This window comes from Typopeltis vanoorti, chromosome 19, assembly GCF_054136105.1.
Source record: "Typopeltis vanoorti isolate ZY-2024b chromosome 19, IOZ_Tvanoo_1.0, whole genome shotgun sequence".
Lineage (NCBI taxonomy): Eukaryota > Metazoa > Arthropoda > Arachnida > Uropygi > Thelyphonidae > Typopeltis > Typopeltis vanoorti.
Window position 1 is genome coordinate 24,068,646 of NC_143567.1, and position 6,334 is coordinate 24,074,979.

The following is a 6,334-nucleotide window of genomic DNA, read 5'->3' on the forward strand; positions in this document are numbered from 1 at the left end:
CGAAAAACACACACTTTACAAACAATATACTAACTTTTTAGTCTTTGGCTGTTTCTGCCATCTAACAAAACATCCTAACAATTAGGGTTAAAAATATGAAACATGAATTTCAAATTAAAGCACTCTTAGATAAACAATCGCAACAATGAGAACCAGGCACAGTTGTTGCGTAACGAGTATCACCTCGTATTTTTGTCTCATCACTAATATCACAAAACTATCTGGAAAACAAATGGAGTGCGGTAGGTATAACTTGTGCCTCTTTCTTAGATAAAATCGTTGCTATTTAGATGGCAACTTAATTAATTGATTACATGCACATGGATTACAAATTTACTTAATTTGTAATCCATGTGCATACTACGGCAGATGGGATCATAAACCATGATGGTGTTATGTGACCATATTTTAAGTAGGCTGTATCCTCATTTCACTGTTATTCTATTGTACATCTTAACCACCATTTTCCTACAATATCAGGACTCTGGAAAAGTGCAAACGTTAGCATTATAGTAAATCCCCAAATCTTCCATTTTAGAAAAGTTACGGAGTGTCCCACAACTTAGATGATGCAATGTTTCCGTTGTGATTCTGATATATTGGAGAGAGTACAAAGGAGAGTGTTAAAATGATATCAGGATTGTGTAAAACTGATTATGAAGACAGATTGGGAATTTGTAGAATAATTAGGGTAGGAGGCAAATGGATGTGTAATCTCTTATTAAGTAAGAGATTCGTAAGAAAAGGATGCTGTGAAAGGAATACCTTCTGCATAAGGATGATATTCATTATGAACGTCATAGGCAGCAGGCTGGAATAGTCACAACTTTAGCTGTGCGTGCTAAAGACAGCCTACAAAAATCATATTGATATGCTGCAAGTAAAATAATGAATATGAAACCGCTAGTGAATGCAGATGGAGTACAGGTAACAAATGCAGAAGCGATTGTTCAACTAATGCCAAAAGCGTTTAACCTGGCGCATGCAATAGTTTGCTCGCTACTAACTCTTTACTGTATGAAGAATTCATGTATATGAAGAGGAGGTATAAGAGCTGTTGAACAAAGCAAATTAGAATTCTGCAATAGCATGAGATATCAGCATGTGTGCCACAAAGATGCTCAGTTTAACTGGCTATTCCTTTCACCAGGCGATATAATTTCTCTCAGAACGGGGAATATTAACATTAGCATAACACAAAAGTGGAAAATCATAACACAAAAGTGGAAACGGTAATCCCTTTGCACACGGGTGGTGCAAAAATGGATATATCCGACTATCGACCAATCAGTATCTCGGGAGTGGTGGTGAGATTTTCGAAAAGTTGGTAAGGGTTTGTATTTAGAAATGGTTGACAGTGAATCTTTACTTTTCAATGAGCAATGCGTTTACTAAGGGAAGGTCATGTTTTACCAGATTGCTCACATTCTACAATAACGTTACCATTGAACTAGACAAAAGGAATGGATATACCATGATACTTTTGGATTTTGCTAGAGCTTTTGATAAAATTTAGCATGCAAGACTGTTGCATAAATTGGAGGAGGGTTTGGATTATAGAATATTAGCGCGGATAAGAGACTGGCTGACTGAACATTGGGGAAGTGGGTCTACAAGTTTTAAAATAACCAGTGGTTTATGACAAGGATCAGTCCTTGCTACATTGGTATTCAATTCGTAGATTAATGACATACAGAAGTAATAAAGTATGCAGCTGATATGAAGCACTTGCCGAATGATTTGAACAGACTGGAATGGGAAGCACGTGTAAATGGCTATCATTTCAATCTTAAGGGGATATGTAAACTGAGGCAATTGGACGTGATTAGATATCCAATGTCGTATTATGCTGATGGGATTATGCTAGAGGAAACTGATGAGGCTAGGGATCTTGGAGTGTTAGTTAATAGGAAGTTGAAGTTCAAGGGAATGTAGCAAGGATTACAAATACAACTCAAACGATAATTGCAATGCTGAAACGAACGTTGAAATGTAAAGATAAGGATGTTATTTTGCCTCTTTACAAGGATTTGATAAGACCTCTCTTGGACTATTGTGAGCAGGTCTGGTCGCCTGGTTTCCATTGTGATTTTGATATATTGGAGAGAGTACAAAGGAGAGTGTTAAAAATGATATCAGGATTGTGGAAAACTGATTATGATGACAGATTGGGTGTTTGTAGACTGCAGACACTAGCAAACAGGAGAAAGAGGGGTGATATGATTGAGACATAATCTCAACATGACTTGTTTCATGTTGAGATTATGAATGGCACCTATAATGTAATTTGAATGTCATTCAGTTATGGTAGACATCATTCGCGTTTTATTTTGTGTATTATTTGTAAAAATTAATACTTTCAAATTGTTTTAGGTTCTGGGAATGGCTTTACATTACATACATTTGTTTACATATAATACATACATTACATACATTGGTTTACATGTGATTCGTACATTACATGCATTTGGTTACATATGATACATCTTGGATGAGAACTAATATCTCTGCTTTCATCCTCGAAGCTTATATGTAAGCTTATCTGAGGATGACACCAATTGGTTATTATTTATTGTTTTTTTTTGCTGTGTTGGGAAGCTACGAAATCTATGATTGAGAAATTCGCGCGCGCACGCACGCACTCACGCACACACACACACACACACACACACACACACACACACACACACACACACACACACACACACACACACACACACACACACACACACACACACACACACACACACACACACACACACACACACACACACACGGCATTAGCGAAATCTCTAAGACAGCAGTTTCCGTATATCTGCAAGTTCAAGAAGAAAGAACGAACATATCGATAAGTATATTGAAAAACTAAAGATAAGAAATATGCAAATGACAAGTTGGTTAGTGAGGCTTCAAGCTCGGCAATGAATAGATGTTGACCTTCATCTCCTCCTCTTGATAGGTTTAGGTGGAAGTGCAGTAATGTATCGGCAGTTCGATGGAACAACACAAATACATACAAAAGAGGCTCATAGCGGAAACAGTCATCTTTGAGTGAGTCCATCTTCTGAACAGCCTTGAGGATTTTTAGAGTTCTTGTTTTGTGCACACCGAATATCTGAGGTCAGTATTTGGAGGCATCGCAGATTTTTGATTTATGGATACGATGTAGATTAATGTCTTATGCCACGCTACACTACAGATGAGAGTTAGTCCTATAAGAGATATCTAATCCAACCTTTAAGTGAAGATTAGATCAGATATCTCAAATTTGAAGACTAGTAAAGTGAAGTCTTTGTTTAGTGAAATAAGGCAAACACTGTGTTTTGATAACCTCGTAAAGTTGCAAACATTGTCCTCACCTAACTGAAATACAGCAACGTTTACGGTTTATTTGGGTTTAAGACATTGCTTATGGCTTACAACGAAGCTTATAAATTTCAGTTGTCTTCAGGGAAGCAGTTTAGAATGAATAATTGAACTATAACTATAGAAATAGTTGGGGATGTTGTACATAGCCCATTCTTCTACTACTACTTTTGGGAAGAAACGAAGGAATTTCAACATGAATGACATATTCAGGAGACTGACTACAGCGGTACTAATTATCATTATTGACTGCTTGGTTGGCCAAGTGGTTACAGTACTGCTTTCGTGGCTGAGAGTTCGAATCTTGCTGTGCGCATGGATGTGGCAAATTATCTAGAAGAGGATTATCGGTTTAGATAAAAAATCAACAAAAAAATAAAACTGTATACGAATTAATTTTATACCACCTTATCTTCGAGTTATGGTTACGAAATCCAAGAATAAATTGAAAATCGTAGAAGCTTAAATGCTTGTTAAAACCACTGATGATGATAGTGGTGTTAGACGAAACGACTACTATGCATAGTACAAAGTCTGAAATGACTTGAATGATCTCATGTTAGGATTCGAAGTACGATTTCATGATGATGATCTAACTGTTAACCCATTTACAATAGCTGTGGTACACGTTTGCAACATTTTATGAGCGATATTATCATACAAAAGCTTTACTGGCAATTTTTTAATCCTGATAACAGGATTAAAACAACTTCTATTGAGGGATAAAAGAGTATTTTAACTTGCCAATTTAGTCATTTATATAAGTAGACTTTAATTTCATTAATTTCATGGGTGACCTACACAGTCGTTTTCATTTCTTTTTGAGGAATAATCAACAGCTCTTCTTTAGAGATAAAAGATGGCTCTTTAAGCTACTTGATTTCTCGAATAAATGGAATAATAGGCTATCTCAGACCGATTAAATTCATCTAGTCCGTTCAGATATACACTAACATCCATAATCTAAAAGACTTCGAATGCAAATAGGTGGTCGACACGCTGTTATATGGATATGTTCAATAAATCAGTGACTGATGAATTATATTTAACGTCTGTCACACCACGAAAAGTTGTAAGCCCATTTTCGCACCGCGTGTGTAGAATGTTACGATCTAGGGTTCCTGCTCAAAAGATAATTCGTATCTTCAAATAAGCATTGAACGTTTTCAACTCACTTCAGACGCCATTGACCTTCAAAAAGGTATAGTCATTTGAGTGTGGTCTGCAGCAGCTTCCGTAACCTAAACGCCAGAGATCGTAGATGAATCACGAGCCACAGTATTATCGAAGATTATGACAAATTATGGAAACGGAAAAAAGCGTTGTCTTCAGTCGGTTCTCCAACGTTCAAATCATATTTTCCGCTTGCTACATCAGTGGCACAATTGAGGTACATTTCGCAGGAAGAATGGTCCCAAATTCCATTGTGCACATGACTTGTATCAGTCTATTCCACATCGAATTCATGGTGTTCTAAAAGCCCGAGATGGTCTACAGCTTACTAATAAAAAATTCTTGAAATCAATTTGTAGGTGTTTCCATTAGTTTGATAAATACTTGTGTATGAAAAAAAAGACATGAAATTATTTTTGCAGCCCAATTTTGTCATATATATTCTTCTATTTAAATTAATTTTAGTTACTAAATTCAAAGTGGAAAAATACATAGCCTAAGTAATTAAAACATAAGATATTCTTACTATAATTCAACAATTTCATGTAGACTGATTACTTACCCACATTTGTGTTTATCATCATGTGGAGGCCCTCATGATGATAAACAACATTATGTTATTTATCATCATGACATGATACGACATCCTTTGGAGTAATGTGAGTAAATCTGGCGTCCTGACTTCCAAACTGATGCATACACTGTGGAGCGTGTGCAAAGGACAATGTTAAAGATGATATCTGGAATGTGGAATGATAATTGTGGCGACAGAGTGAACCGCAGACACTAACAAACAAAAGAAAAGGTACTGACATGATAGCGACCTTCATACTTCTGAAGGATATGGTCATATAAGATACCAGTAAATGAAAATATTCGTTACATGTAGAGTGAAAAGATGACGAGAAGGCATATGTGGCAGCTGAGAATGAATGCAGTTAAAAATCTGGTGCGAGTAAGACTTTCTTCCTACAGAGAGGTGAGGCGACGAAATAAAATGTATGACTGCTGGGTTGGTAATATGCAGTTCAGAATTCTCCATTAGATTGCTTTGCACAGCATAAATACTGGATGTATAGTCTGCTTAAGTCTGGAAAGACAGAATAATTGTCATCTTCTGCATAACTCAGCACTCTTTGCTGCAGCTATGAAGAAGAGCTAACACATTACTGTTGCCTTTAGGAGCGCCAAGTCCCAATGGTTCGTTCTATTGGTAGACCTTGTTTCATCACAAAGTACCAATATCGTTTTATGGTGGTAAATCTCACGACATTTTGTCCCTTTTCTAGAAACTGGTTCCTTGTTATTTATAAGTGATTGTTCATGATATATAGCCATTTTTTCCTTTTTCTAACAAGTGATTGGGATGTTTGTCTCTTCTGTTACCTACCACTGTGTATAGACTAGCGCAATTGTATATGCACTCGTGTTAGAAAAGCACTGTTTTTTGGGGGAAATCCACTCGTTGCAGATAACTCGCTTACTTCCTACTGGGTTTCATTTTCTTCTTAGTTGAGATGAGCAGTTTAAGTAATATGTTCTCTACTTTGTACAGAACTGGGCTGTTCAGTAGATAATCGTACTATTATATTATTTAATACTCTTTGTTGATCCTCCCATCCGTAGTACTGTCTCCGTTCAAGGCTGATATGGAAATCTTTTTGAACTCAAGAATTCAGATCACTCAAATTCAGCTACGCAAGTAGCAAAGCCGAAGTACAACAGAGTATTAATTCTTTGCCTTTTGATTTGTGAAGTTGAGATTTTTACCCATACCGACTTGTTGCTGCCAGAA